Source organism: Lepisosteus platostomus, chromosome 20, assembly GCF_059453375.1.
Source record: "Lepisosteus platostomus isolate fLepPlt1 chromosome 20, fLepPlt1.hap1, whole genome shotgun sequence".
Taxonomy (NCBI): Eukaryota; Metazoa; Chordata; class Actinopteri; order Semionotiformes; family Lepisosteidae; genus Lepisosteus; species Lepisosteus platostomus.
The window spans coordinates 3601615-3628290 of record NC_142630.1 but is presented as its reverse complement, the minus strand read 5'-3'; the positions used below and the strand labels follow the sequence as shown (position 1 = coordinate 3628290).

The window sequence follows — 26676 nt, the reverse complement described above, 5'->3', positions numbered from 1 at the left end:
GGTTACATTTAGGGAAATCAGGGCTGAGAATTAAGGAGAAGAAAAACGACGGTTTCATACAGGTACTGTACGGTAATATTATTAACTAAAAAAAAAACAGTGACCCCTGTTACAGTTCGTAGATAACATTTTCAACGGCTTGCTATCTAATTTGTGACCAGTTTTCGGATCTGAGGGCTTCTACAGTTACATGACAGGTGCAGATTAAATAGGAAATGCAGTCCCAATTTCTCAGACGGGTTATTAAATCTCGGTAACAATAGAATTGATATCGAATATTGCAATTTAATATTAAATGTCGAAGACAAATCATATGAATATAACAATAATTTATTGTAGGCATCCAAACATTTTAAGAATTCCGAATTAAGCACAAAATCGTGATCTTTGAGGATGTAGCGGATATACCCCCATATTGTCGCCAACTCCTGGTCTCGCCCGGTCTTCGCGGGAATTGTGATATCAAATCGTCCCCTCCTGCTCACTTAACACTGTAATACCTAATATTATAGTAATAATAGCTTACAGTTATATAGCGCTTTTCTGGACACTACACTCAAAGCGATTTACAGGTAATGGGGATCCCCTCCACCCCACCAGTGTGCAGCCCCACCTGGATGATGCGCCAGTCCGCTCCCCACAGACCAGGTCACAGTGGGAGGAGAGCAGAGTGATGGAGCCAGTTTAGAGATGGGGATTATTAGGAGGCCATGACTGGTAAAGGCCAGAGGGAAATTTGGAAAGGACGCCAGGCTTACACCCCTACTCTTTTCGAGAAACGCCCTGGGATGTTTAATGACCACACAGAATCAGGACGCCTGATTAACGTGTAATGTCTCATCCAAAGGACCCAGTAATAGGTTTACTCCATGCTGAAAAGAGAATAAAGGAAACACAACGTTTCGGCTGTGGAGCCTTTTTCGGGTGTGAGGTTCTTAATATTACATTGTAAATCACAGCCGAAACGTCGCGTTTCCTTTCTTCTCTTTTCAGCATGCAATAAACCTTTACTTGTTCCTTTGCAGCTACCCACCTGAACTACTCATCCAAAGGACGGCGCCTTTTTACAGTACAGCGCCCCCATCACTATACCGGGGCATCAGGACTGCATAGACTGCAGGGTGAGCGCCCCCTGCTGGCCCCACTAGCACCTCTTCCAGCAGCAACCTTAGTTTTTCCCAGGAGGTCTCCCATCCAGGTGGTGCGAATAAGTACAAGTTATGCAGCAGACATTTCACCGCAGAACATTTCCAATGTGATCTGCATGCGGAGTGAGCAAGTAAGTGGTATTCATGGGCAAAACCGTCTTGAATTCAAGAGCAACATTTATATTGGATTAAAAGAGGTGGCCTACTTGTTTGCAATGTAATCAGGCTCATTCACCACACCGGAAGGTTTGTTTCGGAATCGCAGAATATGGCGCTGTGTTTATCTGGGAATGTGGTCTATTTTGTGATGTAAATTGGTGGTTTTGCACGTTACTCTCCGTCACTTCGCGTATTCTCCGCTTGAATTTAACAAAAGCTGAACTTGTTTAGTTAGCTGAAGTTACAAGGCTAACGTACTTGGGGATATTTATGCAGAAATTTGATCTTCATTTTATTGCTGCATTTACCAGCTTTTCAGAAGAAATATTAAACGTACAACTTGTACGTTATTTAAATTCCCATTGTCTTCAGAGTGCCATTAATGCTTAAATAAAACAAAGATGGAGGGGGGCATTTTTTTAAACTTGTTGTGTACATTATAAAAGGAGTGTGAACTTATGACCTCTAAAAATACTTTATCTGAAGTGGAAAATGGAAACGAAGATGGTGTCTATACTACAAGAAATGACACAATTTTTGCCATAGTTTAAAACGAGATCTTTCACTTTCTTTTGAACATGCCTCATCTCGACATGTTTCATGTGTATTTTTCAAACTGGTTTCCAAAGTGAAGTTTACTCAAGTTTGACCCAGGTGTGTGAAAGCCACCTACTGTATACCCAGGGGATCACAACTGGTTTAATTAAGGGTGGCAGTTAATTAAACCACTCCTGTGTATGTCTGTTTATTTGAACGTTTTTAGAGTCCACTGTCTTGTGAGCTTTATGGAAAAAGAGCAAGTTGTTTCATCCCTTTAATCATACCAAATGAAATTGCAGTAGGCTTCCATGCTATGCCTGTATTTTGTATTCATGTTTAAAATAGTAGTTGAAATGACACCTAAATATTTGTCATCTCCCTACAGTCTGAATACAGAAGAAAAAACATAGTTTACTGTTCCTTACCCGGCTGTAAAATGATTTACAAATTCACTTTTTTTAATATGTCACACAGCAGCAGTTTTTCCTCTTCCTGTAGGTTTCTGGATTTTTTTAACTCTGGTATTTCCAGCGACACTCAAGTATAGAACCCATTATATTAATATGCACACTAAAAAGAATCATACTTGTGTGCAACAATTCTTGTCTTTGTTGCAGTTTGAAATTATGTTTAGTGAGGGGCATTAAGTCTATCAGGGACTTCAAAATATTTTATCTGTAGAAAAATTTAAAATGTAACGCAAAATGTGTAAATATGCAGATTTCCTATCTCATCTTGTTTTACCGAAGGGTAGTGAGTTCTATTAAGTATTGGACAGAACTCTTCTGGTATAATGGCTTGTAGGAGAATCATATACTGTATTAAAATACACTTGGTCAAGATCTTATATGTGATAATAAGTGCTATCCCTATATGTTCATCCCCATTAGTTTCCCCATTAATTTTGCGCATGGGAATCAGATATTCAGTCTTTCAGTCTATATAACTCGCTTAAGGTGATGAAATACATAGAAATGTGAACATTTATCAGAGCATTGCAAACCTTAGTGACACCTTTTGAACACAGACACATCTACTTGAAGTCGGTTACTCTAAACCAAAACTTCACAAAACACGGTTCATCATTTCTCGGGATTTTCTAGGGAGCTGTTGAATTGTGTATGAAAAGCTGTCCAATTAACCTTTCACCAAATGGAATTGCATAAGCAATTAGAATATATCATTTAAACCGCTATATGATTGAAATACTTTTTGGAAAGGTAACTATCACAACTTACAGTACCATTAAAAAAGCCTCATGGACATCAGTATTTGTTTACATTTCTATTTATTACAAATAATATGTTTGCATGGTTTATTTAATTCACTGAAATCAGACAATCAGTAAATTGCCCATTTTTCAACAGAACTATAAAAAATATGTAAATACTGTATTTAAACATAAAATATCTACGGTACTGCGGATTGTCACATTTCTGTTTATCCTTCTTTGGATATTTTTCTCGTCTCGCCAGATCTGTTCCAGTGATGAAATAATGTCCCTTTTCCTAGTCTGTTAAGGGCATTATAACCTTGTTGCCCCCATTTAGTTTCATTGTGGTATTCTAACACAGTACAAAATAATAACAGCCGATACAATGTTACAAAATTGAAATAGCAATAAGCATTGATTTGAGAAGAAATACCAATTAGATCAGATCAGGCAAGGGCTTTTATACTGCATCAGGTACACAATATTAATATTCTGTGGTTGTTACAAGAATTATAAGCCATAAATGCATTTTCCTAAAATCTACTTTATACAACTTACAAGCTGCAGAGCGAAATAAATAGTGACATTTAACTATGGAATACTTCTAGAATGTGAATTAACAGAGACTGTTCCCGACTAATTATAGTTATTTTGGGGAAGAAAAGGCAGAAAAATACATTAGACAGAGATAGGCTGTTTGCAATTTGAATAAAATCAATTAAATGTAAATGAATGTGGATTAAAATAGCATTTGTTTAATTAAAACATTAGGCCTTCCAGTTTGTTCTGCCCCGCCAAAAGTTGTTCTCGTGTTTTCATTTCGCCCGTTATTATTATTTTTAATTACAATTTGAAATCCTACTCGGTCCCGGGGGCTTGTCTCTATTTCAGCATTAATTAAGCGAAAGAGGAATATACTGATTGTTTGCCTTTTCAAGGAATTTAGATTGCCGAATAGCAACAGTAAAATTAATTGTTTGCTAATGACGAGGCAATGTATTCTGACGTTTTTAGAGAGCTTTCTCATTTCACAGACCAGGAAGAAAAATTAATGGTTTCGTGCAGTGTAATGTTCCATACTGGGAACCGAAGGCTTTGGGGTCCAATAAGGAAAAAAAAAACTGTTAGAATTCTAGATTCATGTTATTTAAATAGGTGTCTATGAGTCTAGTTTTAAAAGGTAGCCTGTTCAGTATTTGGTGAATTTAGAAGAAAAGGGGTTAAATATAAACTTCTGTCTCCCCCAAAGTTAAGTTTCAATACTTTATTGCCATAAACACATACCAGTAATACGATAAATAGCAGTGAAAAAGTATCAATGAACTGTGCAACAATTTTGAGGTTGAAGTACATAGTTTACGCCTATACCACCCTGTGGGGAATTTGGGCAGCTGGCCTGAGCTTTCCCAGAGCAAATGAGGGAACATTGTTGTGCTCCGTGGTTCATGAACGTGAGACAGTGCAGTAGTCTTTTTGAAGAGCCCAACTGTAATTGCCTTGAAAGCAACCTGACAACCTTTTTTGTTGTGCACGTGAGGGAACATGTCCAAGAATGAAAAGTTTCAGCATTTTAATTCCTTTGGTTTGGAAATGAAACATTAAAAAATAAAAAAAAGTCTGATTTGAATTGAGTTATCGCCACTGGAAACAACTGACAATGAATGGGTGCCAGAGGTCAGATTTTAATTGATGGTCTCATTTGCACATGCTAATTGGTGTAAATGCAATGTTAATTTATTCATTTGTATTTTATCAACATTGCTTAGAACAATTGTATCAATTTTGTGTTGGAACTCTTGACTGATTTAATCTTTTTTTCTGCCCAAAATGTATAAAAAATTATAAACATTTGAACAAGCCTGAAGGCTCTTAGACACTTTGTTTCCAAAGTATCGTGTTCACCCTGAACAGATAACCATCTCTTTATTAAAAGTATGCAAATGATTTCAGTGAGAAAGCTGTTTCACAAAACATTATGGTACGTTAACTTGATCATCATCTTCTCATCTCCTCATTATTTTTTTTCATTTTAAAGACTGTATTGAGCTCCTCCATGTTTAGTGATTTAATACCTCTATTACCTCTATTACTGAAGTGGAAATATTAATTTTACCTTGAAAACTAATTTTCAATTTAAAAATTGGCAAGGACTGTACTGCACTGAGCGCAGTGTCAGATTTTTGGCTGTCACAGTTCAAGAAACACATTCTGGGGGTGAAACGGAGAGCTAATCTTCCAGAAAATCATCTTAATATGATCCTTTTCAATGCACTGGACTACTTTGTTTCATCATTTTCCTCTTGTCCCACCTTACTTATGTGTCTGATATTGTAGTTGATTAAAAATCTAAACAAGAGTCCAAATGGGGAATCAGGAAGAAGAGGTGTAGAAGGATGGTAGGAAATTAATTCATACAATCTCCTGTAGTAGTCCTGTGTGTGCAAATCGTGAATGAGATCTTCCAGAACAGCTTACAACTTTATTGTACTCTACTAACATGAATGTTGCTGAATAGCTGTAGCTGTAGGATGTGTTGCAATGTGGACACAATTGAAAGTTTTACTTTTTTGGCCTAAGAAAAAAAACAGAATTAATATTTTTTAGATAAAATTAGTCCTAGAAATCCAGCACTGGATCACAAAGGTTTCTTAAAATACTATTTTTTTCATATTCACTTCATTTATCCAAGCATCTGTTAAAGGAGATTTAAGGCTTTTCTTTTTTTTCCTGAGCTACCCACACTTTTAAGAGTTTAGTTGAGGCAAATTAGGATTCTCGTGTTTTTTTTTTAGCATTTGTGTGTATGCATTTTTCAGGAGATCATTAATTGGTAGTTCATGTCAAGATATAAAAACTTGTAACTTAAAGTTGTTCATGAAATTACGAACAGTAAAGCTATTTTGACTAGTATACTTTGTTAATACATACAAATAATAATGACCAAAATAAGAAAGATGAGGTAAGTGGTTTCACAAATCATTATTTACATATTCTACAAGTCTGTTAAGTGATTGAGGTTGTCATTTGTGGAACAAAGCGACCTAAATGAATTTGGGCATTAAAGCGGTGAGCACCAGTGTCTAAAAAAAGCACTTAGATGACATGGCTGCAGCTTGGATTAATATTGTCTGTGAGGATAAATGGGGTAATGTATTTTAGATTACCTTGTTCTTATTAGGTCTCAGTTAAAACAACAGAAAACATGAAGTCATTCAATTATACATTCAAAGTGGTGTTATTATGTTGTGTTCTGCGAATGCATTGATCTTAAAAAATGGCATGCAGGAGTGTGGAATGCTGCTTTGATATGGGAATACAATTTGCACAACTGAAATACCCAGTTAGGGACTAATTAGCAATGATGCCAGACTAGAGAATATTAGTAGAGTTTCATCTTAGCCTAAACCCTGTGTACAATACACCTGCTGACCTGGTAGCCTGGTGTTTTGAGCAGCTGAGAGTGGTGCTGTGAATCTTGGCGAGATCTGCTCTGGTCATCAGTGGGTAGCAGTAGTCTTGGGTTGGGTTCACAACAGAGAAGCTGCTCCATTTGGTAATGAAGTCCCAGAAGCACCTGGCTCATCTTGAGCTTTTATTTCCTCATTAAAGAGCACAGCACAAGGCTGCAGATTGTAATCGTGTATCAGCAGGAGTTCGCATTTCTAGTCCTGCATGGATACAGAAACAGAAATATTGTCATGTTACATCTGTGCTAATTACAATTAAAGCCCATGAAACAATGATGTTTTTAAACATTTATCTATAAAGGCTTAGGGCTCTTTAGTGTTTCAGCACTTCAGGACTGCAGGATGTTTATTTAACTTGTTTATTTATTTGCACATCCATATTGGTATAATACAGTTGATAGTTTACTATAGAATACATTTCTTTGTGGATGCATACACTTTTTTTCCCGAACGCTTTGGTTAACAGATGCTTACATTTTGGGACAAAAACTTGACAAAGTAACATTCTGTACACAGTGATTTGGTAATTGTGTAAAAACTCAAATTCTACAATACACACTTAAGGCTTTAAATGTCAATAATACTTACAGGTGTTTACCAAATATTCCTGATATTGTTTAGCCTCCTGTTATTTGAAGTGCCTAATGGGTTTTAACTGCAGGACAGTAGGCATCACTCTACTGCTGCACTGAATATTTATTCTTCTCAGGGAACAGTTTTAGATATAGCCCCTGAATTATTAATTGGCTTGTTATTCTATGTGAGAAACGTAGATATACTTGATCTGTTTTATGGAGTGCATTTTGAGCTATGATTTCAATATTAATTTTAATTATACATTTTCATCATTCTTATGTTGGTTCTATAATCCCTTTGCAGGATCTTGTAAAGGATTACACAGCCAGAATTCCTACTCCTTCTCTTGTCCTTGAAGTGTCTGGTTATCAAAATACCCATTGGAAAATATCAAGTGAGATGTTGACTTTCTACAGCTTTCTGTGATGATTATTATTGGCATGAAAATAGCCCGGTATTTGTGATGGACTTCTGAAGTCTTTGACTTGGGGAAATGAGAAAGGACGTAGGGTTCTTATTTCAGCTGGTTTATAAAAAGCACAGCAGTGTGTGTGTGTGAGTTTTCCCCAGACATGAATGGCAAAGGTGTGGAGGAGTTTGATGGATTTCCAGTAGCTCCTAGTTTGGCAAGGTCATGTCCTCAGATAACATGCTCCCAGTAGTCAGTGTCACTTAGCATTTGCTTGGGGAGACTGAGTAAACTGCAGCCTATCGCAGGTATCCAACAGAGTGGAGATAATGTAATGTCTGGAGTCGAGTGTGTTACTCAGCCTGTATTCTTTTAAGCAATTTGCCAGGGCCAGCTCAGTGCATTACAGGGCCATGATACTGTGTTCACATTGTGCGTCAACATCACTTGCTCATTTGAACTCCTTCACTTCAGACTTCTTTCATGAAAATGCGTGTTGTTACTGCAATGTTGTACTGATCAAAGATCTCTCCCTCCTAATTTCATGAAGCACAGATGTGATAGGGGGTTCAGTGGATACAAATACAGTATATTTCATTCAGGGAAGAGTCTCAGAATCAAACAGCTGTATGCTTTTATTACAACAACCCTTTACATGAAACATTCCTGCGATTAAAAAAAGGGTTCAAAACCGTGGAAATTAGATAAAGATATGGTTTTATATACTCTACTTAATGTAAAATGTGTAATTCAAGGGATAGGTATAACACGGGATGCTTTGATCAGCTGTTTAGTAGTGCATGTTTACATTTATAATGGGAGATATGTCAGTTGGAGGTGCAGAAACAGAGGCTAACAGAAGAATTTTGTTAGAAGTTTAGGTTTTAGATTGTCTTAAGGTTTAAATTTTAGGAAAAAAAAAGATTTTTATGCATGCACTAGCTGTCCTTTGTGGCCAGGTATAATTATCTTGTCAGAACCAAAAGGTATCCTGATAAGGCCAATAGGTAATCCACACACTCGGGTGGGTGGAGCAGGTGTCTCAGGAGATATCTCTGGCCTTGCACTGCACAATCAGATCATAGTGAACTCTTGGATGCCTTTCAAAGCTTCCTCAATCTGACATCTTTGGGTTTCAAAGTGCTGAGTTCCCAGATATTCTTCTTCCATCTGCTTTCGATCAAGGGTTCCCTCAGGAGTTGCATTTCATGATGTTGAAGAAATGCGGCATTTCTTCGTGTTTGCCTGTGCCATACCTTTGAAGTGCTTTTCTGGCCCTCCCACGGTGAAATTGGCAAAACAGAACCTCCTTTGCCTGCCTGGAGATGATGTGACCAACACTGTGAAAACGATGGAGGTTGATCAGCTTATGGTTCTTGCTTGGGAGGGAACACTAATTTCATTGTATCTATTCTATTCTTGAAATGTTAAAGCTTCAGCAAATAACATGGATAAAATAGCTCTCAGTCCTTTTAAGTGTTTCCTGTATGGAGCCTGCATTTCAGCTCCATACAGTAAAGCAGGAATGACGATTTCACGGTAGACGATCTAGTTTCAGTTTTGAAACCAGTTACTATCCTCAAACACCACCTTCCTCAGGAAGCCTCGGGCAGCACTTTCAGTTTTGAGGTGGTGTTCTTGTCAATATCAGCGTTCTGTGATATAGTTCAAGTAGGGACCTGCGTCAGCATGCGTAGCTGGCAAAGGAACTTGTAAAGGTTTATTCTATGCTGAAAAGAGAAGAAAGAAAACACAACGTCATGGCTGTGGAGCCTTCTTCTGGTGTGAGCTCACCTATTATTTGTTCTGTGAAATATACTGCAACTCCAGTGCTCAGTGTTCATATGGCACCTGGGCAGGCTTAGAACTGACTTAAAAAAACCTGGAAGAAGGAGCTCAGTGACGTTCATTTTAGGCAAGAGAGTTGTGGTTTGTGGGATTTTTTTCAGCCAGTGGACCAAGGTGAAGAACCTGGCTGACTTCTCTGTTAGTGTTCTAGTTTCCCAGAACTGCCAGATTATGAAAATTACTCCCCTTGAAATCAATTAAGTGTTCAAACTCCATTGCAATAGGCTCTGCTGACAATTGTATTTTTGGTATTTTTGCAGGATAATACTTTGTCTTTTGAAGTGAAGATGGTTAGAGAATACATCAATTCATACATTACTTGTGGTATAATGCCTTTCCTTCGCAAGATAATTTACTATCAGAATTTTAGCAATAGCATAAAAAACAATAAAGGAATTTAGGAATAACATTTTCATAATTGCATTTTTCATTCATTTTCTTTTGCTCTAGAGTGGTATTTATTTGTTGCAAATGTACTTTCCATTCTCTCATCAAAAAAGGTATATTACATTGACGTTAATTAGTCTTTTTTCTAACAATGGATAGATAATCAGCAAATTGATTTACAAATGATGTACATGCCATTTAGAGATGTTATTTGTTGATATTTGGGTAAGCAAAAGCTTTCTAAATAAGATATCTGCCCAATGGGCAAGATAATTATCCTTTATCTGAGTGTAAAACAGTTTGAGCATGTGTTTTAAAAGGTTTGATAAACCCCGAAGGCATATTTGTTTCTCCTCTTTGGGCCGCCACAAAAAACAGGACTAAACTAAGCAATTATGCCACATTGTGTCAAAGACCAGAACAACATTTTAGCATCAGAAGCCATTCAATCAACCTAGAATGAGAAAATTGATTTTTAAAGCTGTAGTTATTGCACCTTTTAAAAGCTGAAATTCTCACCAATCCCGAGAAACCATTTTGCTTAGTTTGTTTTTCTGTATCTATCCTGGATTCTATGACCTTGTCCTGTGCTCACTGAGACAGCTTAAAAGCACATCATTAATTGCCACATAAAACACAGTGCTCTATAATGATAACATCATTACCATTAAATATTTACTCACAGTTTTAAATCACTGCAAGAGACTGGTGGGTGTTATGCCTTTTTCTTTAATTAGAACAAATAGAAATAAAGCTATTTAATCAAACCTCCAAATGTTTCCTTAAAAGGATACCTGCTGGGTCTAGGCTGATTTGAATCAATTCAATGCAATTCTATTTTCTCTTCAGCAATTTATAATGTTGAATATTTATACAGTAGAAGGTCATTTTATTTTTTTACAGGGAACTTAGTCTGCAATATCAGTTAAACTATTTTTACAGAAAAGGGTAAATTTTAAAATAATTCCTAAAACAAAACACCTATTTTCTGGATACAATTACAACAACACATGCCATTTAAAAGTGTGAAAACTTTTTGATTAAATGTGCTTTTAATATTTTTCATTTTTAGAGAATTTCATCCTCACTGTCTCTGTATTGGCACCGAAAACAGACACACTGAAGACCAGAGTGCACAATCTCTAGAGATCTGCAATTGCAAAGCCCTTCTCAGTCTAGATAGCAGTTTGAAACAGACACGACTGGGATTAATCTCAGCATCTCTAAAGTAGCTGGCAGACATACACTTTGTTCGCTAAAGTACAACATGGCTGCAGGCATGACTCCGTACTGTGACAGAGCTGTATCATAATATTTGTTCTTAGAGGACAAACCAAGTTCCACAAGGTAAAGCTCGGAGTTGCAGCTATTGTTGTTAACAGCTTTGGAAACAGTGGGCTGTCTGGTATAACATGCCTTATGAGATCATTTCACATCATTTCATATGTTTTTATATTCCTAGAAAAGTTTCCAGGTGAACAAATATTTTATAATCCAAGAATTAAGACAGGAGATTAATTAGCATATTATAGAGGATCACTCAAATTTATAAAAATCGGTACCAGCATTGTTGGAGTTACTCTCCTATAAGCTACCACTCCATTCAGGGGGCAGCTTTGAACTCTCAGCTTGCTTAGTGCTGCAGAAACTGGGGCATAGGGTCCAGTCTGATGTGCCAGTAGGCTTGAGTATAAAACCTACTTTATATACTGGTTACCAGCCCCCAAGCAAATGATTATGCAGGTTCCCAGTGGAGACACCCTCCAGATTTTCTTTTTGCATTAATGTAGGACTCCCAGCAAGATTAATTAGTTATAAATGCATTTAATGTGTTATGGGTTATTCCTCTTACGGCCAAAGAAAACGGTGTCTTTAAATGCGTGACCACCTCCTGCTTTTTCAAATTATATACTAAATTCAGATATGTTAGTTAGACTGAAGTGGAATTAATTGGACCTTGTGAAATGCTCAAGGTTATTTCAGCAAATATGAGCATAAGATATTAATTTGTTACACAGCACAGCAGCCCGGTAACTAAAAGTTAAATGTAATATTAAAAAAAACACTTGAGGATTTGGATATATTGAGAGAGACCTTACTTATTAAAGTCTCAGGGTTTATTAGTATGGCAGTGGCTGCATTCGCTGGGGACCAGAGAGGTGTTATTTTCTATTTATGAGAGATTCCAATCACTGACCCAGACATTCCCCTCTTTGCTATTTACATTATGCTGTCAGAGAAGGAGGCTTGAAATGGAAACAAATTAAAATCCCAAGCACTCCAGGTAAGATTCACTAAATCAATTTGTATCTCTTCAGAACTCTTGAACTGATGGAATTAACGTTTAGAAATGTAAGGGTCCCCTGAGTAATAGCTGAATGCAGGAGCTGACAATCTGCAAAATTTAGCAATGCACTGGCAATCTCCAGCACCCCTTGTTGTTTGGCTGCTTATCACTAATCAGTCTAAGTTTGCCTCCAGGTTTATCATGATGATGGGGTACTGTGTCCCCACACTTGACGAGGGGCCTCCTATTTTCATTCCCACTTGAGTTTCTGAGTCCTTTGTTTTAAACGGGTGGATCTGCGCCTGTGGCTGGAAGGTTGCCGGTTATAATTCCGCAGCCGGCAGAGGAATCCCTCTCCGTTGGGCCCCTGAGCAAGGCCCTTAACCCCAACTGCTCCAGGGGCCTGTACAATGACAGACCCTGCGCTCTGACCCCTGGCTCTCTCCCCGTCTCCCTGAGCAAGCATTAATTAAGCGAAAGAGGAATATACTGATTGTTTGCCTTTTCAAGGAATTTAGATTGCTATTCTATTTTAGAAAGCAAATAATAACGTTTAAAAACGTTAATAACGTTTAAAAACACCACTCCAATAGGTGTCTATGCCACTCCAAATATAAATCTTGGCTGTGCCACTGCTTATCAATGCTTTGTTTATAATTAAGGTAATTTGCCCTTGAACTGAAATCAGTACTTTCACAATACTGTATGTCCAAGCTCTCAGGTTTCCTTTTCAATTTCTTCCCCATAATGCCTATTGAGGAGAGTGATACATGAACAAAAATAAATAAAATGCTCCTGGAAGATCAAAAGGACCAGCATTCATATGCAAAATGCACATTCCTGATCTCGGGATAGAGCACATTTCAACATTACTTTCTATTAATACTGATATTTTTTAAATTGTGTACATCACTTCGTGTACATTAAAGTTTCATACAAGATAAAACTGTAAGCTTTAACACAATTTAATTGTCAAACACATGATAAAAAGTATCTGTGTGGAAATGAAAATCAATTTTAAATATGGTATCTTGGAATTTACTGTTAAGATTAGATCTGCAATCATAAATCAGGAATGTAATTGTGTTTCGTATTTTAAGTCTGGCACAGTAACATCTCTTAAGTTAACTCGGAGAAGCAAAACTAAATTGAAATAGGAATTCATTTTGAAGAGAGACTAATCTTGCTTCTAAATCACTTATTTTAGATTAAAAAACTAAATACAACTCTGGGGCTTTCAGAGTACTTGCTTTGATTCGGGACCTTCCAGCTAGAGCATGCATCCATCTATTTTCTAACTGCTTCACCCGGGTCAGGTCGCAGGGGAGCTGGGGGCTGACCTGGTGGGCAAGGGGCACAAGACAGGGATCACCCTGGGTGGAAGGCCTGTCCCTCACAGGGCACACACACACTCACATCTAGGACAGTTTTTCCAGAAGCCCATTAACTTACCAGTATGTCTTTGTGGGAGGAAACCAGAGCACCCAGGGGAAATCCAGGCAAACAAGGGGAGAACTTACAAACTCCCAGCATATAGCTCTGAAGGTTTTGAGCTAGACCCTGGGCCCCAGCCAACTAGAATAAATGTGCATAAAGACGTCATTCTTCTTTAGTAAGGAAAGAGTTAAAAATTAATAGTCACAACAGCCCTTATCAGGCCATAAACATGCATCTCTAATCTCTTTTAACTTGAGATTTGTTGAAGACTGGGAAGGTTTGGTTTGGAAACAGGTGAACATCTGAACAGGTGTACGATGCTGCTATAAGGTTTGGATGTGAGAATGGCTTTTGACCAGAAAAGGTTGCAAGATGTTTAAAAGCCCGCAGGCCTTGAACTTGAACTTCTACTGCACTTCTAACTGCTTTTCTTTGTTAAATGTACTTTGTAATTTGCCATCCTTATAACTGTTTTTAAAGCTACTTTAGTGCGAATTGTAATGCTAGCTTTAAAGGTGCTATTATTAGTAGCAGTACTATTAATAAGGAACAAGTAAAAGGTTTATTCCATGCTGAAAAAAAGAAGAAAGAGAACACAACGTTTCGGCCGTGGAGCCTTCTTCAGGTGTGTCCACGGTTGAAACGTTGTGTTCTCTTTCTTCTTTTTTTCAGCATGGAATAAACCTATTACTTGTTCCTTTGCAGCCTACGCATGCTGACGCAGCTACCCACCTGAAGTACTATTAATAATACTATTATAGTGTATTTCTGTGCTTCAAGAATAACAAATTGGAACAAAAACATGGATGGCACATTTAATTGATTTTACAGTCACAGACTTAGTTAATGCAATTAATGGAAAATTGGCTGAAAAACTGTAGACAGGAACTTATATTCTTCAAGTTGTATGCTGTATGTTCTTGGATGTGACTTTATTTTAGGGGTCTCCAACTCTGGTTCTGGAGAGCTGGAATCAAGGTTGTTTTTTGTTAATTAGGAATTTGTCTATGCTTTCCTACTCTGATTAGCATACAAATTCAATTATGTAAGCACAGTGCAAAATGAAGACGATGAGCTCACCTTAAGGTGATGCATTAGTTGAACTACTGTTCAGTTGAATTACTGATCAAATAAAATTGTGAGATATCTATCAAAGAACAGAACAATATTATTTTTATTTAGTATATAAAAACAGTCCAGAACATGAAAAGTAAAGTATAGTGTCAACTGAAAGTAGCAGCAGAATGGTAGGGAGTTGAGCAGACTCCAACATAAAGTCAAGACGTAACCATTAAATCAAAGAAGATGGAGGAAAGGCAATTAATGTCACTCAATGCATTGTGAAAAAACACACGAATGAAGCTGTCATTGACAATCTAGTTGACTCTGTTCTGAGGAACATATGAAGTGTTGAGTGCTGAAGGTGACCCACTAAGACCTTATGAATATATCACATGTACTATATATAAGTGAAAATTATTTTTTTTGTCAGGGATAAGAATAACAGTACTATATGTAAATGTGGTATTTATGAAGATATTCTTCTTCTGTTTAATTAAAAGCTTTATTTATGAGTCCTACATGAGCGGTATAATCTCAGCTTTCATTCTTAAAAATAGCATTTTTTATATTATCACACATGTGCAACTGCGATCTCCATTAAGACATCAGGACTTTGTTTGTCATTTTTTTAAGCAGTTTGAGTGAAGGTGGGTACAGAAGGTCTCAGCGTACGATTTAAACATGAACTACCTGAAAGACGCCATCTTGGGCTTTGCTTGTTAAGATAGCAGATTGCGCATAATGCAGTTTGCTCTGGGGCACTGGGAGTTGTGAGAAAATCAGAGCATGCAGCTCTGACTCCAGGGTGAATGGAATTTCCCTTGTGGAGCTCAGTTTGGAAATCCTAGTCTCCATTTTATGAGAATGTAAAAAAACAGGGCCAAATCAGCCCTGACAGTCTTCACTTTTCTCTATGTATTTCTTGAAACACTTCTCTATTCTGTAGAGTTGTAACGGTCAAGCCCTGTAACGATTGCCCTGATTTGTACTAAATGAAGATTAAAGGAAAAGCACAGGAAGTCAGTGAAATGACACTTGTTTTATATGTTCTGGTTACAGAAATACAATTCTAAATAAAGGATCCAATTGTTTGTTTTGTTTGGAGAAAATAAAGAAAAAATTGCAGGAAAGGTTTGTATGCGCTTTGAATTCAGGGAATATCGGTTATTTTTGGCAAATGCACTCGCAGATGTGGTCCAGCCACTTTTCGTCCTTTGTTCCACTACAGTCCCTCTAGACATCAAAGTAAGTGGAAAACAGGCAAGCAATCAAGAAGCAGGTGCGATAAATACACAAAACAGTCTTTGTAATGGGGATAAGCGCAGGGCTGTGAATGTATGGTAACTGGCCAGCTACAGGACTTTGTATGAGAACTGGCAAGTGTTTTGATCCGTTTCCTTTTCCTTCTGTCTTTGTTTTCTTCCTGTTGCTGTAATGCAGGTCAGGTATCTGGCCTGCAGTGTACCTCAGCACACCTTAGACTTTTATCGTCGCGGCAACAGCATGTTGAGTGGCTCTGTGTGGAGGTGGCCTTCAGCCATGCTGATAACAATAGTGCGGTGTGAAGACTTTTAAAAGATAAATGTGAGGACAGCAGAAGAGGGACACATATTCCTTTGAACAAGCATATGCAGGTCTGAGATATGGAACATTTGTTTTGGTCTATGGTTTTTAGCCATTTACCCAATTGCAATTTAAGACATGCTTTGCTATGCACATGAGGACTCCTTCATCTCCAGAAACTGTGGTCGCAGCATTTGAAGACAAGAGTCGGTAAACATTGACATTGCAGTTTTACTAGAATTGCTAAAGTGACACAGAGTTTTAGGTTGATTGGTCGGACACATTTCTCAAAATGGTTTATGACCTACTGTAGGTGCAAACATCGTAGAAGCATTTCAGCTGCTTTCAAAAGCTTTTGTTTTCATTAACTCTGACAAGTTTTAATGCAATATATATGCTCATAAAGGTTATTGAATAAATGGGCTAGGCTGCTGTCTTGGGTGACCCCAATTTAACACTTTATGTGTCTTAGTATATCTGCTTGAGTGATGTTATGCTCTGAATGCAAGTGGTTTGAAAAGTGGCTATTATCACTATGCAGTAGGTGCTCTGATTGGGAGCTTCATGAAGTAAGTGCTGGATGGTATAAGAAGCAAAAAAAAAAGCAGCAGCGCTTCAGGAACCTAGACTTGCAACCTTATTGTGGAGCCAACATCTTACACGTTGTATTCAAAATCTTTAAATCTTTAAATCATTGCAGCCGTAATTTAGATAGTTTGCACAAAATATGTTTTAAAAAATAAGTTACAAGGTGTGTTATCAGGTCACAGAAAATGTATAGCTAGCGAGCACTGTCTTCATGCTGTATATATTCCTCAATAGAATGCAAACAATGCTGTATGTTTTCCTTAAAAGGTGATAAAATGATCAAATTCTCAAAATCCTTCACAGTACAAATACAGAAATTCACCCAAGTCCATTAGATAGTCCTAAACAAATACATCTTAGTTAATCAAACCTAACCTTTTAATCTTGGACACATTTGTGGCTCCCTCGTGTTTTTACAAGATTTTGAGTACACACTCTTATTTTCTTTAAACACTCGGAAAGACTATATAATTCTCATTAGATAAAAAGATTGTTTAATTTTCTTTGGGGCTTTCGCTTGTCTGTAATTTAGAAAGTGTTGATTTAGTTTAAAATTTAAAACTTAATTGAGGTGCTTTGAGTAAAAGCTGAATAAAAACGATTTTCCAATTAAAATCAGCTTGCAATTAAGAGTGGAAGCTTATCTGGTTTCAGACACTAAATTGTGAAGCTTTTCATTCAATCTTAATTCTTTGTTGCTCGACAGCACATCAAACTTCCAAAAATGTGCATAAGAACTGATAGGACTGCGATAATATTCTATTGTATTACATGAGCACAATGAATAACTCTTCTTTAAATTGTTTGCCATTTAGTGGTTTTCAGCCTGAACCTTTGTGCCTCTTTCTGTTAATTTATGTTTATGAGAACTCAGACATTCAATTTACAGTTTCATGTAGACTGAGCTATTTATTTTGTTTATAAAAGTGCATTTTAAAAAGTTTTAAAACAGAGGAATCTAATGAAATAAAATATCTGTGAAAGTGTCACAATTTAAAGGTAGCAAAGCTAACCACTGCACCACCCAATCCTGCAACAACTCTTCATAACCTCTCCATCAGTTTTTCATGTTATAGACAGTTGTCAATAGAAAGCTTAGTTGTGCTACAATGAAAGAGGAGCAAAACAAGCTGAGAAAACTGTAGCCATATCAGATGCCTTTCTCTCTTTATTCAACAGAACAGCTTGTTCTGCATTATCCTTTACTTTATCTTATTGTTAAATGAGTGATGGGATTTTATTTTCTTGCATTGGATCCTAGAGCTTCAACATCTTCCTTCGTGTCAGCACCAAACTCTCCAAAGTCTGACAAATATTAAGATTTATTTTTCACCATTTATTATTCTGTTATGTTTCTGGCACCCCAAGCATTGTTAGTATTTTTTTCCTCTGTTCTTTTTTCTGTTTCTCCAGTGATAGCATCACTCATCTCATCTGCTGAAAAGAGATGAGACTATTATATTTTGGAAATATCTGCTGGCAGTGACAGAAAAGCAGACAGCGAGTATAGATTCTATTTTGCGCTGTCCATCATGGAGAAGAGACAAGCATTTGTACACACCCAATCAAACAACACTTTCTGCAACCTCCTTCTCCACTGCAGAACTGAATATGTTTTGCTTGACTTAAGTCTGGTGCTCATAGGTGATATTCCTTTTTTTTAAATGCATGGTAAAGTACATAAAACACACAATTTTGTATGGGCTCTTGAACTAGGTCTCAGATAACAAGGTCATAGAGTCTGATTTTGGGCCAGTTATGATTGGATAAACATAATGTGCTTCAAAACCAGCACAACACATGTGGGCTTACTAAGTCTAGGATGTCTATACTGACAATCTAGGCCAAAAATGAGCGTGAACATTATTTTTAGGTCTTCAAGCTATGATGCAAACTCTTGGACTTTATTTAGCTCATACCACATTTAGGTAAAGTTCGAATCCTGTCCCTGTGAGATCAAAGTCTTATGTTGGAAGATTTTATATTATTTCTTTCATGTTGTAATGATACACAAGGCTGCCATGACAACAGATATATCCTCAATAAACAGAACAACATGAGCCCGTACACTATATGCTAAATAAATGGTTCAATACGTTAAGATGTGCTTTGAGGGATTTCAGCTCAATCACTTGGAACTCTTTTCCAGCACGTTAGCAGTGAAGAGCGGAGGATCACATCGTTTTTATCATTAGCTCCTCCAAAGCTCAGGTATGAGAAGAAACTTACTCTTGCTCACTAGGTCTCCATTTTCTTTTATTTTTTGATGTCCAGTAAAGTTTTTGCTTTACATAAAGTGAACTGTTAGCAGTCTATTTCGACGCAGTCAAAGTCCGCTGGTAACAGAAATGTGTGAAACTACTGAATTGCTCTTGCAGTCAGCCTTTGAGTCACAGTAAATGTTTCAGTTGTCCTTAAAAATGATATATACTACTTAACCTCCCTCGAGATTTGATGTAAATGATACTTTTCTTTTGCAAAGCATTTGTTGTTCCTTTTTGTTTATTACTCTGACAAACAAACTAGAAAAACGTACAACTGGCTGAGAATCTAAACACATGCAACTCGAGCTGTGTATGGATTACAGCTTTTTCCACGGGATCACCACTCTAAACAGGACTCAGGGATACCTAGGTTAGAATTCATTTATAGCCGGATGGTCTACTCATTTCACTTTCTCAAGTGTGAAGTCTGAATCACCTTGGGCAGCTCCGTGTGACTCCACATCCTGCACTGTCTGTCTCCCTTCATGTGAGGTTAGTTCAAGTGCTGTCTTTGATAAGTTCAGTAATCCTCCATCATATTACAGCCTCTTTATCCTGCTTTCCGTAATTGCATGTTTCATTAATATGATACAGGAAGCAATACAGGTATGCATTTTTTTTTTAAATGTGTGGGTTTGCATACCTCTTGCTTGATCCATTGAGGAAGTGCCTGACAGTGAGTGTTTTCACTCAAATTCACCCTGAGAAATGTTTGGTTGTAAGTTGTTCTAAAAAGGTAGTCAAATATCAATTTGCTTTGCTTTATCACTGTACACTGTACTGATTTCAACATGTAAAGAATTCTGGATAATGCTTGAAAAACTCTCAAATGTAGCAATCAGCAACAGTAGTTTTTCCTTTTGAAGAGCCTCTGTGTTTAATGACTTTCAAAAACAGTTTTGTTACTAGACCTACTCGTTTCTTCTAAAAAAAAAAGTAATTTAAAAATGTATAAAATCGAACTGTGTATGGATGAGTTCCTTCGTGTCATCACACAAATATATCTCTGAGAAATTAAAGATCAAACCACTAAAATTACAACAAAACCTAAGACTCCTGTGCAAAAAAGTAATGAAATTGAAATGGATTAATAGCCTTCGGGAGTGGTAGATTGAATTACCATAGTTGTATCTAATTTACAAAGAAATATCCATGCAGTCAGAGGAAATTCACAGAAGTTCCATATAGATTATTTACAGCTTTTGTGTGTGTGAAAAAGTAACAGGGACAGTTAGCACATTTCTGTAAATGAAACAATATAGTGAGGTGATTATATACTGTTTAGTTACAAAAATATTTTGTGATAGAAGGTTTTAATTTTAATGTATTATTCTTAAAAATAATCGGCGACAACCATCTTGGAGAAAACCTTAATGATCTGAAATATGAGCATTCATGCAACCGTATGTTCAAGAATGATAGGATTAAGGCAAGAGGAAGTATTGCTTCATTTCAACTTTCAAACACTTCAATAATCAATGACAGTACTACTACAGGGCTTGGTCGTACCAAAAACATTCTTTTGAGACTCTAGTTTGAATTTATAATATTAACGTAAGATGAAAGTGTAAGAATACGACATGGGTGGAGAGGGAAAGCTTATAAGAACAAGCTAATGGTGCCTGTCTTCTTTCAGTGTCTCATCAGTGCTTGGTCTGCCTGACCAGCAGCAAGCCTGGAGCCAGAGTGGATGTTGGAGAAGAGGGGTCGATTTTCAAATGCACAAAAAGAAGTGGTTTGAGGTAATTAAAAACCCCTCTTCATTGCCTCTAATGGGGTGTTGCTTTTGATTATCGATTAGTTGGTGGCTACTTGTTCAAGCCAACAAAATGTTGGTGATGCATATCAGAATTTAAATCTGTGGTAAATACAGTGTGAAGCATTGTATTTAATGGGTGGGAACCAAGATCTTTGTCTCAGCTATTGAATATCTTAAGAAATACCACATACTGTACCTCTAGAATTAGACATGATGATAGTGTAATAGGGAACCAGACCAAGCCTGTATAGTCCTACCCCAGACAGACTACAACCATACATAACAAACAATAGACTTTGTAACATATTTCTAAGCTATCAGGAGATTGGAGACTACATGGTAAAGGTTTCAAATATCCCTTTATCTTTAATTGAATGCCAATTCTTTTGTTAGGAAACTCTGTTGTTAAGTGCATGCTGCTTTACTTATTTCTTTGAAACCACCGCTACTGTTTAGCTAATTGAAAAGGAGACAGTGGGACAAAGTCTTGAAATCATTGAGAGCAGTGCTTCTCACAACGTACAGTAAATCACAGTTCAGAGTCTTTGACTAAAACTGGCCGTAATAAGAAAATATGATGGAAAAATGTGATTCCAAGAAGAACTGAAGGTTAATGGGCTGTGCTTCCTACTGCACATTTTAAACTAAGCACAAAGCAGCTCTGGTTTGTCCTCTAGGGGCTCAGAGAATATGGAGTGTTCTTGTTGCTTGAAAACATATTGCCAAACAGAATCAAAAATGCATGACAGCTACAAGAGTGAGAATGTTCTGTATCTACTTTTGTTCCAGCCTGACTTCATCCTAATGTGAATCTTGTGTTTTCTTTACACTTGGCAAATTTATAGCAGCGTGGGTTACACATCGCAGAGTCCTCAGAAGTCCTTCACATTTCTCAGGGCAAATTCTTCATTTCACACAATTAAAAGCAACAGGGGTCTTAGGAACAGGAAAGGGTGTAGAAACACAGATATAACATGAAATGACACCTGCTCGTTTGTAGAATTAAATTTGGAAAATAAAGCAAGGATCTAGGCAGCCAAATGGGAACATGATATTTTGAAAATAAAGGAAGAAGCTGTATATTTCATAGCTCTTAAATTAGATCAGGAATTATTGTTCTTGAATATATTTCAAATGATGCATTATATACATTTTCATTAGTACTGCTTTCAGGAAAACATCCCAACAAAAACAGATGTACAAATTCCCTAGGATCTTACACATTTAATTAAACTCTAACCTGATTTGAAACAAATCAGGTCCTGGTGATTTAATTCCTTTTGGCACATTCCATAATTCACTTTGTCTTATACAATCAGTTTCTACTTTGTTTCTTCTACAAAAACTTAAACAAAATCTTGAATGTTCAACTTAAGAGCTGTATGCAATTATGGGACCAGATGGCATGTCTTTTGTGGTTATATCTTTTGAAATTTAAGCTTATCTGAAATCTGAGAACTTTAGTTTTCACCTTGAATGCCCATTGTAATGCTTCTGTGAAGATGGTGAGTTCCAGTGCAAGGCAAGACTGTACTGGACTGTAGAAAGAACACAGATAGTAGAAGAGCTACAGAACTAATCCTGTCTGAATTTCATTTTTCAAAACTGTCTTTCGGTGAGGCTGCTTGACACTGGATAATAATGAGCAACTTTAACTATCCATACAGAAACTGTGACAGCCTGGCTAATCACAGTTTGCACAAGGACATATTAAATAGCTCCTTCTAAAAGTTGATCCACTTGATCTAATTTGAGGTTTTTTCTAGAGCTCCACCATACAAAATCTATTCTCTAAAAAGGCACTCAGAATTTCTTTTACACTGATGTAAGGTGCTTATAACGTTTGTCAAGTTTAACAACTGTGAAACATTGTGAAAATTATTAAATATGGAACAATGAAATGTCATAAATTACACAAATTAAGGTGAGTGGAATGTATTTCTGTTGCCAATGTTACAACACACCAGAGGGCACTCATATTATTGTTGTCAACAAAAAGATTATTCAAGCCATCATTGTCATAACTGGAGGTCACATTGAGCCAATATAGTAACATCTGGTGTGTTCTGTCATTGTCTGTGTTCCCCAGGGGTGATTTACAAAAACAAATTGCATTGTTCCACAGTGAACTGTTTTCTCACTACGATTTTTGTCGTACCTTTATAAGCATCACTGTATATTGTACCAGGCTGCCTGCAGTTAATCACTGTTGAATATTTGCTCCATGTCTGGTTCCACTGAAAGGCTCTGGTTCTCCAGAAAGATTTACTCTGGTTTCTTTCAGGAAATGTCTGGATGATAACCTGGAACTACTAAATAAAAACCAGGCTAGATTGGACTGATAGGTTCTTCTCATTAGTTACCTTTAAGTTCTTATGTTCTTAGGTTTTGAACTCTTTGTGCATACACTGGATTGCACATTCTTCGTAGACTGTTACTATTCAGCGTACACCAGTGTTCCTTTACACCTTAAAAAGATTGATACCACTAGTATAAAAACATTGAAAGGACTAGCAGAAACTCAGTGCTTGCAACAGAATACGAGGGCATATGTCTAAGCAGATTCAAACTGATTTAAGCAGATCCAGATCTCAAGTGCAAAAACAATATTTTGCAAGGAGACTATATTAAGACAACAACGAAGTACTGTACTTGAAGTAACATTGATGTGTCAAAAGTCAACCTCTGTTTTTGAACTGATATGTATCCATATCGGTATAAAATATACACTATACTTCTAGTTCAATTTTAAATTAAACATTAACAGAGTTTTACCCAATAGAACATTTTTTTTGCAACTTTGGTAAGTTGGCAAGATTTGGCTCATTTCTGGGATACAGTTACTGTATCCCAGAAATGCAACATACGATGCAACATACAATATAAGCAGCCAAAATTCTCCAGGAAAATAAACTAAGATAGAAGCAAAGTATCACTTTTCCTGAGGTTAATTTGAACTTCAGATCTGAAAATGTTCCTCAAAACAAATCTTGAATGTTTTTGCAAGGAAGAGTGGGATAAAATTGCAAAGTCCAGGTGTGCAAAGACTTACTGCTGTAAGTCCTATTTTTCCTAATAATTATCTATTTGTTTTTCTCTCGAATTTTGTTGGTTGCAAGGTCACATTACAGATGACATGATTTCTGGCTTTACATCAGAAAAACCTGCAATTTCAATAAGGGTGTGTAGACTTTTTATATCCACTGTATGTTCTTTAGGTAAATTTACCATCAGCTGAAAAAGGTAGTTAAAATGGTATTTAATGTACAGTATACGAGGATGTATTTTTAGACCAGGGTAGGCTTAGGGCTACAAGAGCCATTAAACGTTGACTGCAGTTATACTTGTAGTTGCAATTGAAATGACAGAATTAAGAAAAATTACCCAATACAATAGGGTTTATTGCAACTTTTGATTTGACTCATTTCTGGGATGATTTCTGCCAAATCTTCAGCTCCTGGCAGGGACAGAAGTAGCGGTTGAAGTCGCAACTAAATCAAGACTAAACAACCTCATGATAATGGGAAATAGCAAAATTGTTCATTACTTCATAGACCCAGCTTATTGGGATTGCAAAAATACTGTTAAGAAAATATCCTTTCGTTGGAAGCACTTGCACGCTTGTTATTCATAAGTGTGACATACTCTTCTTACCAAGTAATGGATACAGAAAGAATCAACGTTATCTGTCAGACCAAAGTGCTTTTGCATTAAACTGGCTGTGCGTAATGAAAAGGGACTGCAAAAACAGACCTGTTAAAATAAACTAGTAATATATGCTCAGTGTTTACAGACTAACAGCAGTACCTGCTCTCTCAGTATTGGCAGTTAATCATCCCATTGGTTCAAGGAAGCAAACATTTCACTGCTGCCATGATCACTCTCATCTAGAAAAAAAACATTATTAGCTTTTTCTAAGCCACTTACAGTATGAGCTCTCTTTACACAGTGACTGCCACTACCTTGGACTTCTGTCGGTTATTGTGTATGTTGAGAGTAAAGGGCAAAGTATTTGTATTTTAAATTAGCTCCCTTTTTTGTATTTTCTCAAATAGCAATTTAGCTAAATTTAATTTGTGCCGCAGCAACTTCCTTGAAATGCAGATAGTACTCAGTCACACGACTCTCCATTGAAAGGGAAATAGTTTTACACCGTTTTCATTAATGGTACAACTCCTGTTAATTTTCTGTTCCATATCTGCTTCTACCTTATTAACTGTGCAGCGAAGTCAATTAATTTCTGAAGTGCTGGCTGTTCTGCTGCACTTTTTCTTTTGTTAGTGGATAATGGACTGTGTGTCTTATGATCTTCCAATTTGTTTTTTTCTCAGTCTGTAATATATATGAGACATCTCTGTATGCATGCTTTATGGAAATATACTTCAAAAGAACCTCACAAAGCAAGAGACTCACAAGGTTATTGGGAAAATATTTTTTTGTGACAGCAGTTGCAGTACTATTTATATCACAAACATAGGTAAATTCATTTACATTTCCCATCAATATAGTTGAGGAAGATGGTGTCTATTGTGAAGCTACAGACTAGTAACGTGTACAGTCACTGATAGAAACAATACAAGTTGTACTTCTAGGATGCTTTCTTTTCTCCAGGTTGCGGCCGTTGTCTGGGATTGTATCTTATTTGTCTTCTAGAACTTGGTTACTGCCTGCTCACTGGTCCTTGAAGATCAATTAATCAGAAAGGTCACACTTAGAACATAAAATACACTTTCTGTTTCCAAACAGAGTGGTACGTTTCTTCTGGTGCTCTACATGAGAACATAACAGTTAAAAATGAGAGGAGGGCATTTGGTCCATGTAGCTTGTTTGGTAGTATCTAAATGATCAAAGAATCTTATCCAGCCATTTCTTGAAAGCAGCCAAGGTATCTACTTCAACAACATGGCTGGGTGGCTTGTTAAAAACATGCTGCACGTGTGTTTGTTTGGGTAAAGAACTACTTCCTGTTGATTGTTTTAAGGGCACTTCCACTTAGTTTCCACCTGTGTGCTCTGGTTTGTGTTTACCTGCTCATTTTGAAGAAGCCCGCTTGAGCAGTGAAACCCAAATTCTTATGCATTCAATTAAATATATTTAAATATATATCTTGGACTTATATCTCTAAAAGAAAAATCCATTGCATATTGGATTATTCACGCTCGCAGAAATGTTGCATAAATACCTCTGTATTGGAATAGTTTGAGGATGTTGTCAGTTCATTATTAAAATTTAGAGTTATGAATTTACATGAAAGCAAAATTAGTGCTCCTAGGCTTTCTTAGTGGTGACTTAGGGAGGTAAGAAACATAATTTCTATTTCCATCTTGCTTTAGTAACACCATTATGAACTATTTATGAACCCTGTCCCTTTTCTTTAAAGAACCGTCCTGCACTTGAGAAAGAGAAGCAACTCAAAGGAAATATGCTGTTGCTCTGGGAGACTGATCATCAAGCCAACGATAGCAATTGTATCGCAACCAAGCAGATGAAAAATAACAGTTTTTGTCATTTGAACCCATGCAAATCGCTCTTTTAGGAGTGCATTGTCATTTGCTAGGGGGAATTTCACTTGTACTGCATGACCAATATCAATAACAGGTCAATGAGCAGTGCTATCACAATGGCGTCTTTCAATTGAATTCTGCCCTGCTCATGGACAGCTAAGTACCTGTCAGATCTAAGGCTGGTTACGCTAATAGGGATTCGGTAATGCCTTTCCAATAATGTACAAGGGCTGTTGTTGAGTTTAAAAGGGTAAATTAAACAACAGACATCCATCGGCAGAAGTATAAGGGCCTGTTCTGATGTCCGTCTGAAAGGTTATGTTCATTTTCTTGATAGAAGAAGTACAAGAGACTACCCTGGAGTGCTTGTCAGTGAAGATATGCAGACATTACTGTGACAGCAATGATAAAACTGTCAACAGTGTACCCAGTGTTTTGTTTTTTTCAATGTACAATCAGTGAACT

At 36.9% G+C, this 26676-nt stretch overlaps 1 long non-coding RNA gene across 1 annotated transcript in view; it reads left to right on the top strand.

Annotated features, from left to right (window-relative positions):
- The first annotated feature begins 894 nt into the window (after positions 1–894).
- The window catches only part of LOC148644281 (uncharacterized), a 109706-nt gene continuing 83924 nt past the window's right edge, over positions 895–26676 (top strand). Inside the window, exons 1-2 of the long non-coding RNA XR_015928775.1 lie at positions 895–1279; positions 20585–20690. This is a non-coding gene — a long non-coding RNA (uncharacterized LOC148644281). The remainder of the gene's footprint in view (positions 1280–20584; positions 20691–26676) is intronic.